This window comes from Carcharhinus amblyrhynchos, chromosome 25, assembly GCF_965287045.1.
Source record: "Carcharhinus amblyrhynchos chromosome 25, sCarAmb.v2.hapA, whole genome shotgun sequence".
Classification (NCBI taxonomy): Eukaryota; Metazoa; Chordata; class Chondrichthyes; order Carcharhiniformes; family Carcharhinidae; genus Carcharhinus; species Carcharhinus amblyrhynchos.
The window spans coordinates 34,694,494-34,715,046 of NC_137348.1; positions in this window are offsets into that span (position 1 = coordinate 34,694,494).

Genomic DNA, 20,553 nt, shown 5'->3' on the forward strand with positions numbered 1-20,553 from the left:
ATCACGCTCAGTGATTGTACCATGAAACTATCATTGATTGTCAGCTAGTTCACAAATGTTCTTCAGGAAAGGAAATCTGCCATCCTTACCTGCTCTGGTCTGCAAGCAACTCTAGATCCACAGCAGTGTGGATAACTCTTAACTGTCCTCTGTAATGGCCTAGCAAGCTACTCAGTTCAAGGGCAATTAGGGATTAACCTTGTCAATGACACCTACATCCACAGGAAAAAAATTACTCTCTTTTCTGATCTATTGGTCAGCTTGTTGCATAGATTTATTTTTTTTTGTCATCATTCTTCATCACTTCTAGCGCCAGCCAATGAAGCACCTCCCAGCCAGAAGGCAGCATGACCTCCACGGCAATCGGGTTCAAGCTGATAGGTGGCAAGTAAAAATGGTGCCAACATGTCTCCAGTAACTGGGAATCTACCATCAACCTTTGATGTTAAACGGCTATCAAATCCCTCACTATTCCCACCCTAATTCTAGGCCACCATTGCCTAGAAAAATAACTGGACCAGCCAAATAAGTGATATGGCTACAAGAGCAGGTCAGAAATCTGCGGAGAACGATTCACGCGCTGACTCGCCAAAGTATTTCTCCCATTTGCAAGGCAAAGGTCAGGAGTATAATCACATGCTCTCTACTTTCCTGAGCACTCCAGCAACAGTCAAGAAGCTCAACACCATCCAGGACAAAAGATGCATGGCAGCCATTTGTCAAGGTTGTTTTGTTAGTGCTTTCCAAACCCATGATTTCTACTATCTAAAGGGACAAGGGCAGCAGATGCATTGGAACTCATGATATGCAAGTTTCCACAAAAGCTTCCCGATTTGGAAACATCTTGCCATTCCTTCATCAGAATTCCGGCCCTTACAACGTGGTGTTTATCTACACCACAGAGACTTTAGAACTTCAGAAAAATGGCTCAACACCAGCTTCTGAAGGGCTACTGGGAATGGGCAACAAATAAAATAAAGACAAGAATTCATAGAACACCTTTCACAACCACAGGACAAAGTACTTCACACCCAGTGAAGTACATTTTTAAGTTAAGTCAATGCAGTAACCTAAGAAATAGGGCAGCTGATTTGCACTCAACAAACTCACATGGAAAGCAAGCAATAATGACCAGGTCATTTATTTTCTTGGGGGGATAAATATTGATGAGGGCACACTCTTTCTGTTTTGAAAGTAATGCTGTAGGCAGCACGATGGTTAACATTGGTGCCTCACAGCGCCAGGGACCCAGGTTCAATTCCAGCCTCGGGTGATTGTGCAAACTCTGCACAGACATTCTCCCTGTGCCTGTGTGGGTTTCCTCTGGCTGCTCCGGTTTCCTCCCACAGTCCAAAGATGTGCGGGTTAGGTGCATTGGCCACGCGAAATTGACCCTTAGTGTTCCAGGATGTGTAGGTTACTGGGGTAATTATGTGGGGTTACCAGGGTAAGGCCTAGGTGGGATTGTGGTTAGTGCAAACTCGATGAGCCAAACAGCCTCCTTCGGCACTGTTGGGTTTCTATCTACCCGAGCAGTCACGTGGGGCATCGGTTTGATCGCTCCCTCCTGAAGACAACATCTCCGACACTGCAGCACTGTGAGCAAATGAAAAAAAAATCGAAGTACCAGAGATACCCTGTGGTGCTAAGTTGAATAGGTTTGACCATCTTTATTTGTATGTCTGATAATGTGGTGATCGCACTCCTGAACTTAGAATCCAGAAGCTAAAATGTGTTCAAACTGCAACATGCCAACTTGAGAAGTTCAATTCACTGAAGATAAAAAAGAGCCAGCAGCAATAAAAGTAATCACAAAGTTGTTGGTTTGTTCCAAGAATCTAACTGGTTCAGCAATATCCTTTGGGGAAGGACAACTGTTGTACCAACCTGGTCTGTTTTCTGACTCCAGCTCACACCTTTACTCTTCACTCTTCCCTGAAGTAGCATAGAAAGTTGCACCAATCTGCAACTTAAGAGTGGACAATAAATACTAGCCTTGCCAGTAATGCCTAAATGCAGAGACTGAATTTTAAAGAATCAAAGGCAGAATAATGAGAATAAGTGAGCTCACTACCACAAGGAGTGGGATGGCGGCAGAGTGACTGTATGGAGTTTGCACGTTCTCCCTTGTGTCTGCGTGGGTTTCCTCTGGGTGCTCCGGTTTCCTCCCACCCTCCAAAAGGTGTGCTAGTTATATGCATTAGCCATGCTAAATTCTCCTTCAGTGCACCCAAACAGGTGTCGGAGTGTGGTGCCTCAGGGATTTTCAGAGTAACTTCGTTGGTGTTAATGTAAGCCTACTAGTGACACTAATAAATAGAAAAGTGAATAGAATGATTTTTCTTATTCATTCCTGATACGTGGCCACAACTGACATGTCCAGTAGCCCTAATTGCCCTCACCAATCATAGAATCTTTAAAATACAGGAGGAGGCCATTCAGCCTATCACATCCACACCAACTTTGACAATTATATTAACCAACCCTGCGCTATTCCCGTAACGTCCCTGTGTTTATCTCACAAAGCTCTTAAACTGGATATCTTGGGATGGTAAGGGGGCAATTTAGTATGGTCAATCCATCTAACCTGCATATCTTTAGACTGTGCGAGGTGATGGTGTAGCGGTATTGTCACTGGACTTGTAATCCAGAGACCCAGGCTAATACTCTGGATGCCCCTGGTTCAAATCCCACCACGGCAGATGGTGAAATTTGAATTCAATAAAACATCTGGTATCAAAAGTCACCTGACGACCATGAAACCACTGTCGATTGTCGCAGGAACCCACCTGGTTCACTAATGTCGTTTGGGGAAGGCAGTCTGCTGTCCTTACCCAGACACGTGACTCCAGATCCACAGCAACGTGGTTGATTCTTAAACGCCTTCAGGGATGGAGAATAAATGCCAGCCCAGCCAGTGACGCTCACATCACACAAACACATTAAATTTAAAAAACCAGAGTATCTGCAAGAAACCTACACAGACATGGGGAGAATGTGCAAACTCCATTGTCACCCAAGGCCAGAATTGAATGTCGATCTCTCTGCTAAGAGGCAGCAGTGCTAACCACTGTGACACTGTGCCACATATTGCAAGCAACATTCTTGAACTCTACAGTGCTTCTGGTGTAGACACGCACACAGTGTTGTTTGGGAGAAGTTTCCAGGATTTGACCCAGCGACAGTGAAGGAATGCTGAATATTGAACTGTGTTGGCTCAGAGGAGAACTTGGAAATGATGGGTGGTTCCATATCACAGCTGCTCTTGTTCTTCCAGGGTGGTGAAGGTCACAGGTTGAGACGATGTGATCAAAAGTGCCTCGTTGAGATGCATTGAAGGGAAAGCTAGTATGTAAAAGGAAAAAGGAATGGAAAGGTAGGGTGATGAGGTTAGAAGGAGAGAGATGGGATGGGGCATGAAGAATAAACTTCTACGCCAGTCCTTATGCTTCACATTCTGTGCTATAAATCATTTGTAACCATCACAGAGAGAGCTTGGCTTTTCTTTACTGTGAATTATTGGAGGTTATTAGGCTGCACATGGAATGTTCATTTCTGCCCTCTCTAATTTTTTTTCAAATATGTCAAGTTCAATCAGTAAATATCCTGGAAAAAGTGACCACTTTCTTTGGGCGAGACTACAAATGAATTTGAAATCACAAAATGAATTATTCCACGGTATTTATATAATTCTGCCTTATATTTTATTTAATCACACAGTTGTAAACAGAGTTGCAGCTTTTTATCTTCCCCCAAATGTCAGTCTTGAAACTTTTTGCTATGGATTTAATCATCATACCCATTTGGCAGCCTAGTTTATGGTCTGGAGTATGTCAATTTTAAATAGAGTTTTTAAACAAATGAAGGTTGGGCAACACAGTGACGCATAGGTGGCACAGTGGTTAGAATGGCTGTCTCAAAAGTGCCAGGGCCCTGGATTCGATTCCCGGCTTGGGTCACTGTCTGTGCAAAGTCTGCACATTCTCCCCATGTCTGCGTGGGCTTCCTCCAATGTTCTGGCTTCCTCTCGCAGTCCGTAAGAAGTGCTAGTTAGGTGCATTGGCCATGCTGAGTCCTCCCTCAGGTGTACCAGAACAGGTCCCAGAATGTCGTGACTAGGGGAATTTCACAATAACTTCATTGCAGTGTTAACGTAAGCTGACTTGTGACAGCAATAAATAAGCTCAATTTTATTTTTAAACAGGAACAGGGCAGAATAACAAAATGGTTGTACAAAGAAAACAAAAAATAGCTTTGAAATAGGATAATTAATGCAAAAGACTTTTAATACATTGATAGAATGGTCAATTGAGTTGGACTCATGATGTGCCTTTCCATGAGAAATGATGGTCAACTGCAGTTATCAAATATGATTTACCATTCAGGAACAAATTAGACTATACACTGTTTTTGTTTTACAAATCAAGAAACAAATATGAAAGTTGTTAACTTTTATAACATTAACTTGCAAGTACTTGTGAAAAAATTGAAACATTTTTCCCGAAGTAATTTGAATCAGCAGTTCTACCATGATGTGTACAACCAACTTCGCACCCAAGGAAGCATTACAACTATTCGTCAGATGGCAGGTGGTGGGGGGGGGACGGTGGCAAGAACATGGGAACTGAAATGATTCAATATTCTAAGGCAAATATTGCAAATGACAAGTTCAAACGTGTGCCTGATTTTCAAAAAAAATGTTGCCACTTATTACTTTCGTGTATTCATCTTGATCCTGCCTACTGGTTTGAAGGTGCAGTATGAGATTGGATTATATTAAGAGAGATAAGGTGCCCCTCTCCTCTGTCAAAGTTGTCCAATATTCTTGGATTCAAGAGGAAAGTTAAAACCCAGTTCCTTTCAATCATGACCAACCACCACCCTGAACCACTCACCCTCTCCCGCAAAATTAAGTACAAGATGCCCAAGAACATTGCTGTCACTGAAAGCGAGACCATCCATTCAGTTACTTTTGCCCAACTTTAATCACCAAACAAAATTTACCCTTCTCTAACCCTAAACCCATATCTTTCCTAGTTTCTGTATCCTATCCTGTACCAGATCTCACTCAGTTATCAGCCTTTCGGCATCAACATTGCCTCCTAATGCCTCCAATAGAAAATTCTTATCCTCATGCTTAAATCACTCTCCCCTATACCACCACCAATGGTTAGCGCGACTGTCTCACAGCGTCAGGGAGCCGGGGTCAATTCCTGGCTTAGATAACTGTCTGTGCAGAATCTGCATGTTCTCCCCTTGTCTATGTGTGTTTCCTCTAGGTGCTCCGGTTTTCTCCCACAGTCCAAAAGATGCGCCAGTTAGGTGCACTGCCCACGCTAAATTCTCCCTCAGTATGCTCAAACTGGCGCTGGACTATGGCGACTAGGGGATTTTCAGTTAACTTCATTGCAGTGTTAATGTAAGCTGACTTGCAACACTAGTAGATAAACTTTAAACCTTCTTCGGCAACCCTCTCCAGTCCAACATATCTCTATTCCTTGTATCTGGCCTTGTGTGCTGTGTCCACTCCTTTGGATTAGTCATTTTGGTGGCCGATGATTTCAACCCTTTTGTTCCCAAGGCATTCCCTCACTCCCCCTTTCTCTTCCTCCTGCACACTCTCTCTCTCTCCTTCTTCACTAAATGATCTCCCCTCTAAAGGTCGTCTTCTGATTACACCTCTTTCCAGCAACTCATGTTATTTCTTCAAGTTAAAGACAAGTGTAGTAAACATTAAAATTTACTGACATTGATATCAACACAATCTTGGAGAAATCTGCTCTCCGTTGCACTGCTATTGATAGGTGTGATTGATTCACCAGCGTCTTTGACTGTAAATACACATGGGGCGCATACACATTCTAACTAAAATTTTGATTTCTTGAAAAGTACGCATACTTGGATTGAAATGCTGAATCAAAAATATCAAGTAAAAATACTATCAAAAGAAAAATGAGCGCTCTTCATTGAAAACAAGGCTGAATCGTGTGTGGGGAGTGAGAAAGACAGAAAATGAATCATAGAATCTTACAGTGCAGGAGGAGGCCATTCTGGCACTGACCACAATCCCACCAAGCCCTATCCCTATAACCCCATGTATTTATCCTAGCTTGTCCCCCTGACACTAAGCGTGGCCAATCCACCTAACCTGCACATCTTTGGACTGTATATGGAAACCCGAGCACCCAGAGGAAACCCACGCAGGCATGGAGAGAATGTGTAAAAACTACATAGACAGTGATCCGAGGCCAGGAGTCAAACCCGGATCCCTGGAGCTGTGAGGCAGCAGGGCTAACCATTGTGCCTCCCATGGTTTGTGTGTGCAAACAAAATCTAATACCATCACAGCAAAACAAAAACAAATTGGTAACTGAAAAAGAATAAGGTGTTTCAATAGGATGAATGTGGACATTTTTGGGAGAATCTAAAACCAGGGGTCACTGTTTAAATGTAAGGGGTCGGGGGAGTTAAAGTTGCCCATCACAACAACCCTGCTGCTTTTGCATCTCCCCATAATCTGCTGACAAATCAGTTCCTCCACTTCACGCTGGCTGCTGGGAGGTTTGCAGTACAACCCCAGCACTTTGATTGTTCCGCTCCTGTTGCAGAGTTCTACCCAAATGGCCTCAATTCATGATCCCACACCAAGGTGTCCTTCCTCTGTATATCTGTGCCCTCCTCTTCAATCAGTAAAGCAACACCCCCTCTATCTCACCTGAAGCATCTAAATCCTGGAATGCTTAGCTACCAGTCCTGCTCTTCTTTCATCCAAACCTCCGTAATTGCCACAACATCACAGCTCCATGTAGTAATCCAAGCTTTAAGTTCATCCACCTTACCTGTCATGCTCCTTGCGTTAAAGCAAACGCACCTCGGACCATCTGTCATGTTTTGTACACTCTCCCTGTGTTTTATTTCTCTCAGCCTCACTGGACCATTCACTGAGTTCTCCACAATCTCTGTACTGTGGCTCTTTTTGACAGAATCAAAAGTCAGAACTCAGACCAATTTTATCTTCCTTCCCTAATCCAGGGCCACAGTGACCAATTTAAGATTCAGTAGTTCAGATGAAAACAAGGTTAAGCCTGTGGCCTTCATTGTCTGTAATGACTAGATAAACTAGAACATAGAAAAACTACAGCACAAACAGGCCCTTCGGCCCACAAGTTGCGCCTATGATATCCATACTTACGAGGTTTACCTATAACCCTCAATTCTATTAAGTTCCATATACTCATCCAGCAGTCTCTTGAAAGACCCTATCGAATATGCTCCACCACTACCGACGGCAACCGATTCCACTCACCCACCACCCTCTGAGTGAAAAACTTACCCCGATATCTCTTCTGTACCGACTCCCCAGCACCTTAAACCTGTTTCCTCTCGTAGCAATCATTCCAGCCCTTGGAAAAAACCTCTGAGAATCCACCTGATCTATACCTCTCAACATTTTATACACTTCTATCAGGTCACCTCTCATCCTTTGTCTCTCCAAGGAGAAAAGACCGAGCTCCCTCGACCTATCCTCATAAGGCATGCCACCCAATCCAGGCAACATCCTCGTTAATCTCCTCTGCGCCCTTTCAATAGCTTCCACAAACGAAAGTCAGTTCTGGAATAATTATTAATCATTTATGGGATGTGGACGTTGCTGTCTGGGCCAGCATTTAATGCCCAACCCTGAGGGCATTTAAAACTCAAGCACATTGCTGTGGGTCTGGAGTCATGTGTAGGGCAGATCAGGCAAGGACGGCAACTTTCTTGCCCTAAGGATATCAGTTAACCAGATGGGTTTTTACGACAGTTGACAATGGCTTCATGGTCATCAGTAGACTTTCAGTTCCATATGCCTTTTTTTTTAAATGAATTCAAATTTCACCACCAGCCATGGTGGGATTCGAACCCAGGTCCTCAGAGCATCAGCTGAATTTCTGGATTAATAGTGTAGCAATAATACCACTGGGCCATCGCCTCCACGTCGGCCAGATTCCAGGATGGCAGATTCTTTTCCCTTAAAGACGTTAAACGAGCCTGATGGGTTTTAACAATAAATGACAATGATTTCATGGTCATCAGTGGATTTTTAGTTCTATTTCTTCTATTGAATGCAAATTTCACCACGTGGCGCGGTGGGATTCGAGCCCGGGTCCTCAGGTCATTATCCTGGGTCTCTGGATTACTAATCCAGTGACAACGCCACTCCGACACCGCATCTCCTAATGTCTCCTATGCACCAATAAATCCTACAAGCATATTTTCCTGCAGCTTTAAATAGAAATGAAGCCCTCGAGCCTGTAATGCACCACATCTTTCAGGCGATACACTTCATTTAATTTAAAACATCATCCTCTTTTCAATATGCCCCGCGCTCCCCCGGCAGCTTATTGCTGGAGGACACACTGTCAGTCTTGCTGAGGGAGAGGTTTCCTGATCTGTCTGCCAGCGCCTGTTCTGCTGCGCTGCATAATGACAGCTGTGTTTATGATGATTGATTTTTAAAAGCTTGTTTCAAAGTTGCTGGAAATCACTGCTCTAAATTGTACTTTGATGGAGGCTGTGAAAGTGCATCAGACACCTGTGCAATGTTATAAAACATTGAACGTAATGGCTGTAAATCTCTGGTAACGGCTTAGGTTTGATTTATGCTCACTGTTTACAGCTTTCAACCCTTTCTTCGCCTATTAACTTTTTAAGTGGAGCATTCGTTAATAAATAGGAAAGTTTAAAAATTTACCATGACTTCAGCTCTCACTCTTGTGCACAATTACGTTGGGGCAACTATTGTAACTTCAACAGCACAAGATCGTTCCCTATTAATTTATCTATTTATCAGTGTCACAAATAGACTTATATTAACATTGCAATGAACTTACTGTACTAAACCATCAAAATAACTTTGATGGAGTAATAAGCTCCAGAATTATTGAAGACACCATTTTCTAAGTGTCAAATGTTGAGTGATTTAAAGTTTATTTTTCAGTCACAAGGAGGTTTACATTAACACTGCAATGAAGTTCCTGTGTAAGTACCTAAGAAACACACTCCGGTGCCTGTTTGGGTACGCGGAGAGAGAATTTAGCATGGCCAATGCACTTAAAACGGCACGTCTTTCAGACTGTGGGAGGAAACCCACGCAGGCACAGGGAGAATGTGCAGAGTCTGCACAGACAAGGCAGGAATTGATCCTGGGTCTCTGGCGTTATGAGCAGCAGTGCTAACCACTATACTACCGAGCTGCCCCATTGAAACACTGGAGCGAGTGACAGAGAGAGGTACAAGGATAGATTGACCCGGAAACAGGGAAACAACGGACAGATTGTAAAGCAAAGCTATAATCTTTTTTAAAAAAAGATGATTTACTAGTGTCGCAAGTATGCTTACATTAACACCGCAATGAAGTTACTGTGAAAATCCTCAAGTCGCCACACTCCGGCACCTGTTCAGGGACACTGAGGGAGACTTCAGCATGGTCAATGCACCTAACCAGCACGTCTTTCGAATGTTCAAACATTAAAACTCAGTTGGACAGGTGTCATATTTTCCCCTTATCTGTTACAAAAAAATGTATAATTCTTACATCGTAAAAAAGTAGATAATCTTCTTTTCCTGAACACGTTGACTTCAGTAAGAAGTCTCCCAAACCAAGTTAAAGCCCAACAGGTTTATTTATGTTTAGCCCAGTCCAACGCCAGCATCTCCACATCACTTTGACTCCATCAGTCCTTCCCTTTCAAAAACATGCTGCTTGAAGCTTGGTATAAGTGGCCAATTAAAAATGCTAAAAAACTGGGAAAGAGTAATTTGCAAGATCCCTGAGATTGTTCTTTTCAGAAATGTGTGGAATAAATGGGGATGCAGTTTGATGTTCAAATCCCAAATTCTATGATGTATGAAACCAAGGGGTGTGAATGACTGGGAGATATTTCATTGTGGTTCCTGCATCAGTCTGGACAATACTGTGATGAACTCATGACAAGAAGCTCTTATTCTGGTGATTCAAATGACGAATCTGAGGTGGAGTTCAACTTCTAAGAGCCTGACAAAAACAAGACTATTCAGTCATTGGCCCTTTACCTAATGGCATAACACCAGGTTAAAGTCCAACAGATTTATTTGGTAGCAAATGCCACTAGCTTTCAGGGCTTTGCCCTTTCATCAGGTGAGTGGGGAGAATTGTGAATGGGCTATGGTTGAGTACTTGCTGGCAGGAACAGACATCCTCAGACTCTTGGCCTGTGATTGTCATGAGGTACCGGCTAGTTTTCCCAGGAGGTCGGTATGGATTTTATTTTCTTCGACAGCCTTGATAAGGCATTGTCTGTTCATGGTTGTTCTGAAATGGATGGCGCCAAAAGAAACAATGGGAATTGTTGTTCAATCTCTGGCTGTCCAGGGTAATATTCAGGCGTTGGTGAAGGTGGAATGTGCAACGTGCTGTTTCAATGGTGCTCTGTTGTCGGTGCCACACCATGCAATAGTCAGCCAGCTTTGCAATACCATTGTTTTTATGCTTCTTCCAGCTCAGCAGGGATATCTCAGGATGGTATTGTTCTAACAGTTTGTTTCAATATCTTGCTGCGTTCCTCCTAATTGTATTTTGGAGCTGTGAAACAAAGCTACAAATATTTTTGACTTGATTTATTATTGTCGCATGTATTAACATACAGTGAAAAGTATACAGACAAAGCATACCATTCGTAGAGAAGGAGAGGATGCAGAATGTAGTGTTACAGTCATAGCTAGCATGTGGAGAAAGATGAACCCAATACCAAGTAGGTCCACTCAGAAGGCTGATGGCAGCAGGGAAGAAACGGTTCTCGAGTCGGTTGGTTGGCCAGAATGGGGTGGACCAGCCATCTGGCACATGCGCAATTCCTCATTATCGCTAGACTATTAATCCAGAAATTCAGCTAAAGTTCTTTGTTTGAATCTTGCTGCAGTAGACGGTGGCATTTGAATTTAATTTTAAAAAATCTGGAATTAAGAATCTACTGATGACCATGAAACAAACCATTGTCGATAGTCGAAAAAACTCATTTGGTTCACTGATGTCCTTCAGGGAAGGAGTTCTGCCGTCCTTACCCAGTCTGGCGTACATGTGACTCCAGAGCCACAGTAACGTGCCTGACTCTCAACTCCCCACCACGTCCCACAAACAAATAAAGAAATGTAGAAAAGTTCTCTGTTCAATTCAGGGAGTGATGCTGCACCATACTCATCGGGGCTTCCTGCTGCTGTTTTCTCAGGCTATTAAGCTCATCTAACTGGGACTGGAGTCCAATCTGTTCAAATTACAATCAGCCAAGGCAAACCTTCCTGACCTATTTCAGCTTCAATACACAATGACAGGTGCTCTTGCATCATTTGCATACAGAAACATCTTTTCAAAATGCAGAATTTTAAAATCTATTCTTATTTAAAATCCACTGGTGCATACCACAGGCAGCCTTTCTCTTGTCAACTTACTGAAACCGTGTTCATAAATATCGCTCTGAATGACATTCGTGGGTCCAAAGCCACTGAAGCCAATGCTTTTGCCGCTGTGGAACTTTTGATAATCATACCAAAGCATTTGGTGGCTTGAGTCAACTTCAGGGTGACTTTTCGATTATATGAGGACGACAGATAGCAGCTTATCTCAATGCAGCAGGACTAAGATGCACAAGCAAATTTATTTTTGATAGGTGGTGATGAATTATTCTCATCAAGCACCATGATCCAGCCTGAAAATTTGGGTTTGTGGGTTTGGCCCAGAGTCTGTGATGATGATCGTAGAATCCCTACAGTGCAGAAGGAGGCCATTTGGCCCATCCAGTCTGTATCTTACCCAAGCCCATTCCCCTGCCCTATCGCCACAACCCCATGCCTTTACCCTTCTAACCCTCAACCTACATATCTTGGGACACTTAGTGGAAATTTAGCATGGCCAATCCACCTAACCTGCACATATTGGGCCTGTGGGGGGAAACTGGATCATCTGGAGGAAAGCCACACAGACACGGGGAGAATGTAGAAACTGAAATGCATTGAAAGAAGTGTTTGGTGAACATTCACTCTTTGAAGAGAAAGCAGGTGTTGTTTTACAGACTTAAAAGGGTTCCCCATGTCCAATGGAACATAAGGCAGGCAAAGTATATGCTTACATTTGTTTCTGTGGATTGTTTTTCTTGGAACAGTTTCTGGCCTGTCGTCAGAGGCTTTAGCTTGAGAGACAGCACTCCACAGCAAGTATGGCTGACCAGGAGACTCACCCACCTGTATACTGGAAGGATGTACAAGTCGATAATCAACCTAATTGACCACGCTATATATGCGCCTTCCATGATCACCAGGTTCTGGAGAGAGACTCGAACCTGGAACTTCTGACCCAGAGACAGGGGCAAAGCTCATTGCTTCATAAGAGATGAGGCAAAATCTACCAACCAGATTGACTTGAGAAACATTATACACTAAACATTAAAACAGAGTTGAGGAGGAACTTCTTCACTCAAAGGATGGTGAATCTCTGGAATTCTCTGCCCGTTGAAGTGGTGGAGGCTACCTCGCTAAATATATTTAAGACGCGGGTAGATAGGTTTTTGGTAGGCAAGGGGATTAAGGGTTATGGGGAGAAAGCGGGAAGGTGGAACTGAGCCACTTCAGATCAGCCATGATCTTAATGAATGGCGGGGCAGGCTCGAAGGGCTAGATGGCCGACTCCTGCTCCTGTTTCTTATGTTCTTATTACACTGCATTGATTTGTGCTTTGTAACCCTGGGCCTCAGCTTTTCCTTCGACTGGATCCTGAACTTCCCAACCCTCAGACCACAAATCAGTAAGGACAAATAACAACACCTCCTCCATAATCAATTTCAACATCAGTACCCCACAAGACTATGTTCTCAGCCCCCTACTATACTCCTTATACACCTACAACTGTGTGGCCAAATTCCCCTCCAATTCGATTTTCAAGTTTGCTGATGAGACCACCAGACTGGGTCAGATCTCAAATAATAATGAGAGAATATAGGAATGAGATAATCTGTTTAATTGGTGCAATGACAATAAACTCTCCTTCAAATGTCAACAAAACGAAGGAGACTGTCAATGAATTCAGGAAGTGTAGTAGAGAACATGCTTCTGTCTACATCAATGGGGATGAAGTAGAAAGGGTCGAGAGCTTCAAATTTTTAGGTGTTCAGATCTCCTGGTCCACACGTGCCAAAACTATAGTTAAGAAGGCCCACCTACGCCTCTACTTTCTCAGAAGACTAAGGAAATTTGTCATGTCAGTCACAACTCTCACCAACATTTACAAATGCACCATAAAATGAATTATTTCTCATATCACAGCTTGGCATGGCTCCTGCTCTGTCCAAGACTGCAAAAAATTAGAAAAGATTATGAACATAACCTAACCCATCACACAAACCAGCCTCCAATCCATTGACTCTGTCTACATTTCCCATTACCTCGGCAAAGCAGCCGTCGTAATTAAGGATTCCATGCACCCCAGACATTCTCTCTTCCATGTTCTTCTGTCAGGAAAGAGCTACAAAAGTCTGAGGTCACGTACCAACTGACTCAAGAACAGCTTTTTCCCTGCTGCTGTCAGACTTTTCAATGGATCAATCTTGCATTAAGTTGATCTTTCTCTACACTCTAGCTATGACTGTAACGCTGCATCCTGCACTCTCTTGTTCCCTTCTCTCTGAGCAGTAAATAGTCTTACAACACCAGGTTAAAGTCCAACAGGTTTATTTGGTAGCACAAGCTTTCGGAGCGCCACCCCATCAGGTGAGTATAGGATTTGTTTCACAAATAGGGCATATTTAGACACAAACTCAATTACAAGGTGATGGTTGGAATGCGAGTCTCAACAGGTAATCAAGTCTTTACAGATGCAGACAATGTGAGTGAAGGGTGAAGCACAGGTTAAAGAGATGTGAATCGTCTCCAGCTAGGACAATTAGTGAGATTTTTCGAGCCCAGGCAAGTCATGGGATTACAGACAGTGTGACATGAACTCAAGATCCTGATTGAGGCCATACTCATGTGTACGGAACTTGGCTATCAGTTTCTGCGTTGTCATGTGTCACGAAGGCCATCTTGGAGGACGGTTATCTGAATGCCCCTGACTGCTTAAGTTCCCGACACTATTCTCGAATTGATCCCCGATCATTCTCAATGATTGGTATGCTTTGTCTGTACAGTGTGCAAGAAACAATACTTTTCACTGAGTACTAATACGTATGACAACAGTAAATCAAATCTCTCATCATTGTGATTTGAGGAAATACCCCAACTTGCCACGACTCCCTGGTCACCCTCTCTAAACACCAGCTGATCTCAAAATCTGGTAGAAATTCTCTGCCATTCACTCCCCAGCATCACTGCAAGCAAGGATGGAGAATTTGGCACTCGACCAAATCTCCATTCACTGCAGCGGGGGCAGAGAATCCCACTGGTGTCAACGGCCAGAAAATGCTGGCCTCTTGTTTCACCTCGTACCAAGTCCCACTCACCCACATCCTTGGCCTCATAGACTTGCCTCAGTTTCTTGTTAATTGGACGTCTAACTTAAAATTCTCGACATTGCTTTTGGTGGGCGAGTCGGGGAGAAAGGAATATAAGCAGATACTTTCACCGTTTGAAATGGTCTCCTGGTGGAGGAAATGGCCATTTATAATGGTGTTTTAACTGAAGACTCCCTGCAATTGGAGATAGGTTCCCAGTCCAGTTTAGGGAATCAAGTGGGCTTGCAAAGCAATAGGTCATTCAAAGCCCAAATAGCAGATTGCAGTAATGGATAAGTAACTGAGGACGTGGCTTCTACCAAACCTTTAAAATATTCAAATACAAAAGGAGAAAGAAATAACCAGAACACCTCAAAGAATAAAGTACAGCACTGGAACAGGGAATTTGGCCCACCAAGCTTGTGCCAGTCACATTGTTCTATCTGAACAAGCTGCCTGTATTCCTCTATACCCCGCCTGTTCATGTGCGTATCCAGCTAAGTCTTAAATGTCGCTAAGGTGTCTGCCTCAGCCACCTCAGTTGGCAGTACATTCCAGGCCCCCACCATCCCCTCTGGGAATAAAGTCTCCCCCACACATCTCTACTGAATCTTTCCCCTCCTTTAACTTGTGCCCCCTTGTGATTGTCATTTCTGCCCTGGGAAAAAGCTTCCGACAGTTCCCCTTATCGATGCCCCGCAAAGTTTATAAACTTGATCAGGTCGCCCCTCCGCCTTTCCATGGAGAACAATCCCAATTTACTTCAATCTTTGCTCATGGCTAATACCCTCCATAGTAAGAAGTGTCACAACACCAGGTTAAAGTCCAACAGGTTTATTTGGTAGTAAACACCACTAGCTTTCGGGATTTGCCCCTTCGTCAGGTGAGTGGGGGTTCTGATCACAAAGAGAATATATAAAGGCACACACTCAACTGACGAAGGGGTAAACCCTGAAAGCTAGTGGCATTTACTACCAAATAAACCTCTTGGACTTTCACCTAGTGCTGAGAGACTTCTTACTGTGTTTACCCCAGTCCAACGCCGGCATCTCCACATCATCATACCCTCGATACCAGGCAACATCCTGTTAAACATTTTCAGTACTTCCTCTAATGCTACCACATCCTTCTGGTAGTGTGGTGACCAGAATTGGACATAGTATTCCAAATGTGGCCTAACCAACGTATGATATAACCTTGAGGTGGGGTAAAATCGCTCTTCAATCTTAGTCTGCGATCCCACCCAGGTAAGCATGCAGGCCCTCTAGGCCTGCTTGGAGCACCACCCTCGGCTAGCCACTGAGTGCCTGCCTTCAGGCAGTTGAGGTGGCCACCACCATGCCAGGAAACTGGAGAATGACTGGACAGTCCCTGTTAACTCTACGAATGAGCCTAATGTGCTTCCAGCTCATGTAAAGTGGCAGCTCGGCTGGAGTCCAAAGCCACCTTCCCTAAAATGGCTGCTACTGGGAACGGGATTGGGAGAGAGGCATATCAGCCGACATTGGTAACTTCAGGCCCTGTCCACTTCTGTTCCTGACCTTGTTAAACTTTAAAAATTCTACGCAAATTCACGGCATCCCTATCTGTGACCTCTCCGAACCCTTCAGCTTTTCCAGAACTCTGTTCCACTAAAGCAGGCCTCAGCAGTCTGGGTGCTATACTCCTGCATATATTTCTTCTCAAAGTGCCTGCACCTTGCGACAGCTCCCTCTCTCCCTGTAAATCGTACCTTAAAACCCACCGCTTTGATCAGATTCCAATCACCCCTTTGAATATCTCCCTTTTTTTACTGCTTGGTGGGCAAGATGGACAGTGACAGAACGGGGAATCAGAAAGTTAAACAAGAAAGTTCCTTTGAGTGGAGGACTTGTTCCACATTGACAGATCGACAGGGCAGAACAGAAGAACCTGAATTCATTGCGGACTCTGTACGGAGTGGATTTGAGAATGCATTATACGCAAAATGAAAGCTAATAACGAGCGTTCTGTTCCCCAGCATTGGCAGTCAGTTTGCTCAGCAACATATTTAGAATTCAAAAGTAAGCCATCTTTTGTGAGTGCTCTTTTATCGAGTGAGAAAGGGAGGCCACACTGGTGATGTAACTCTCATTAAAATGAGACACATCTCATGAATGAAGTGACTTTATTGCCATGGTTTGTGCTATATCTGTATGAGCTAAATGTACTTACGCTAGCTTCAAAATCAACAAAAAATAAATCATTTAACAAGCCACAATGGCAGTAAAATTCAAATTTGCTTTTTATATAAAAATCAACATTATGATAAAAGAGCATTCTGTCATTAACTTGGCGTTTCATATATAACAATGCATCAACACAGCTGCTCCATTAGACACACTTTGGGCTAAGTAGTTCGCTGCAGCTGCCAATCTCACTAATCAAAGCAGACCGACACGTCTCCATCTCAATTGCACAATGTACGATTAACTTCTGCCTTCACAAATTACAACAAAATTTCATCCAGCGTAGAGTCTACAGTGCAGACGGAGGATATTCGGCCCATCGAACCTACACTGAGCTCAGGCCCTATCGTCGTAAACCGTCAAATGTACCCTGCTAATCCTCCTGACAGTAGGGTGAACTTAGCATGGCCAATCCAACCAACCTGCACATCTTTGGAGTGTGGGAGGAAACCGGGGCACCTGGAGGGAACCCACACGGGCGGGGGGAGAACATGCAAACTCCACACGGTGACCTGAGGTCAGTACTGAACCTGAGACCTTGGCGCTGTGAGGCAGCAGTGCTAACCACTGTGTTGCCTCCATCATTAACTAGATTTTATTGATTTGTGCGCAAGACAATATACAAACATCTGCATCTGTGGAGGCTTCGACAATCTTCCATTAATTGCGGAAAGTTGCCAGAATAACTTGTCATTCCAAAGTGTGCACTCACTACAAAGTTTTTTTTAATCTTCAACATGCAAACTGTAACCCCTCAACCTGGTGGAATTACTTGAGCTTCGGTTAAATACATTAGCTAAAACAAATTTCCCCTGCACAGCCACATTTAGAATAATTGGTGATATCTCAGTTAATGGGTAGGCGATGGTCTAGTGGCTTTGTCACAAGATTATTAATCCAGAAACTCAGCTCATGTTCTGGGGGCCCAGGTTTGAATCCTGCCCAAGTGGAATTTGAATTCAATATTAAAAAAATCTGGAATTAACAATCTACTGATGACTGTGAAATCATTGTCAATTGTGGGAGAAAAAAACCCATCTGGTTCCCAAATGTCCTTTAGGGAAGGAAATCCGCCGTCCTTACCCGGTCTGACCTACATGCAACTCCAGAGCCACAGCAATGCGGTTGACTTTCAACTGCCCTCTGAAATGGCCTAGCAAGCAACTCAGTTTCAAGGGCAACGAGTGATGGGCTATAAACGCTGGCCAGCCAGCGATGCCCATGTCCCACAAATTAATAAAAAAAATCTTGAATAAAATCAAAACTCTTAAAGATGTACTGTCATCAAGGAATCTGGGCTTGCATGCCATCAATATTCACTAACCCATTGGAGAGTCTACGAAGCCCTGTGTTCCTGAGCTACACGAAGTCCAAGTGAGACGGATTTCATGGACCTCTGAACTTTTTTTTTGCTCTTTTTCTGTCTTTCTCATCTGTTCACACAAAGTACATCTCAGCCATTTTTGGATCGTTGGTATTGAGAGCAACTGTCAGTGTTGCAACCCTAATCAGCTCTAACAAGAAAAAATGATTTGCCCTTCATTGGGGAATTAATGTCTTTACAACTTGGAACAGGAGTAGGCCATTCAGCCCCTTTGAGCCTTGCACCAGTTATACAAACCATGGCAAATTTCTATTTTCCCTCTATCTTCCCACCTTGATTGTCTCATCCTTAACGCCAATCAAAAATTCATCATTCTGAATTTCAGAACTAACTTCAACAGTTGGTTTGAGGAGAGATTTCCACTGCCTTTTTGTGAAGAAATGCATCCTGATATCACCCATGAATAGTCGAACCTGAATTTTAAAGGTTATGCCCCCTTATTCTGGTCACTCCACCAGAGGCAATGAGTTAATCTCTCATCTCACCTTTTAATTTGTCTTAATTAGATTCCCTTTTAATTTTCTATGCTTAAGGGATGCAAGTCTAGATTAAACCATCTGTTCTCCGAATTTAATCATTTTAGTACTGGTGTCGTTCTGTTTAACCTGCACTGCAAGCCATCCAAGTTCAACATCACCTTCCTGAGCTGTGGAGCCCATGTCTCAATCCAAGACGAACAATGGGATCTAAGCAAAGCTCTGACCAGCTGCAATATTGGGTGGGATTTTCCATTCTGGACACTGAGGTCAGAATTCTCTGATCTCATTCGCCCCACCGCTGCTGCCAAGCAGAAGGGAAAAGTTGGTACTTTGCCCAAACTCCATTTACTACAGCGGAACAGGAGAATCCCAGCCATGAGAACAATACAGGGCAGTACACGCCCTTCGGCTCCAGCCACTGGGGAGTTTGGAGCATTGCAGCCAGTGTGGTGGTAGGTGGGATTCTGTTGGATGGTATGGTGCGAAATGATGCCCCACCTCCCATTTGGAAACTCATTAATCATGTATCAGCGAGTAGCTCTCTGAATCACATGGTGGGATCGTAGGCTCCCTGCAGTGCAGGAGGCGGCTATTTGGCCCATCGAGTCTGCACCGACTACAATCCCACCCAGGTAGTATTCCCATAACCCCACACATTTACCCTGCCAATCCTCTAACACCAGGGTCAATTTAGCACAGTCAATGCACCAGCACATCTTTGGACCATGGGAGGAAACCGGAGCACCTGGAGGAAACCCACACAGACACAGGGAGAACATGCAAACTCTACACAGACAGTGAGCAGAGGCCGGAATTGAGTCCGGGTCTCTGGCACTGAGAGGCAGCAGTGCTAACCACTGTGCCGCCCGACAACAGCAAAGACATCAGCACTGATTGTGTCACGGACACTTCAACATCCCCAGCATCTCATCTATCATGTTGTACAAACAGCACCCTCGATCCTGACTGGTGAGGGCTCAGCGCACACGGAGCCTGCATCCTTCCCAACCTCTCCTCCACCTCTTCTCAACATGTTCCATTCCACTCATCTTCATGCAGGCCAAGCTCACCCACAACTGGAGTGTGATAGCCCAGACAGGAGGGATAGCAGACATCCAGGAGCTGTCCCATCTGGGGGAGAATGTCTCAGAACTGGCTGGTGAAGACAAATATTGCTCCTGTGGGGAAGGCGAGAGCTACCCCTCCCAGTGAGCTCGTGCGGATGAGACTTCTGTGAATTGAACACATCCTGATGGCAGTGAGTGACATTCAATGCAATGCGTCTGACCTAAATCATCATCTCTCTCACAAGCAAGAACAAAATTCTGCCCATTATGAACAAGATTATGAGGGACATGAACATAGAGTGGATAAAAAGCGGCTGTTCCTATTAATTGAAGGTCAGTCATGGAGAGACAAGGAGAGTTCCAAGGTGAGGGGCAGGAGTTTTCGGGAGGGGGACGTGAGGAAAAACTTTTTTTCCTGAGAGGATAGTGACGGTCTGGAATGTGCTGCCCATGAGGTTGGTAGACGTAGATTACCTCACGTCCTTTCAGAAGCATCTGGATGAGCACTTGACATGTCATAACATTCAGGGCTCTGGGCCAAGTGCTGGCAAATGGAATGAGGTGGAAGTTCGAGTGTTTCTCACGTGTCGATGCAGACTCAAATGGGCCGAAGGGCCTCTTCTGTGTTGTGTGATTCCACGATTATTTCCACTCGTTTATACTCCAGTCCTCTTGAAAGAAATGACAACATTCCATTAACCTTTTTAATTTTTTTTTACCCTGTGCACTAGCGTATCGTGACTGTCCCCTTGCACCCTATGCTTACAGAGTATGGAGCGGCGAGGAGATGGTGGTCAAAAGGAGATCAGAAAGTGGTGGGAGAATATGATAATGGAGAGGGACCAAGGGATCAGCACACAGGGTAGCTTGTCAGGCCTTGATAACAGTCTCCTGTTGCTCAAGCTGTGCAAGGAAGGATCC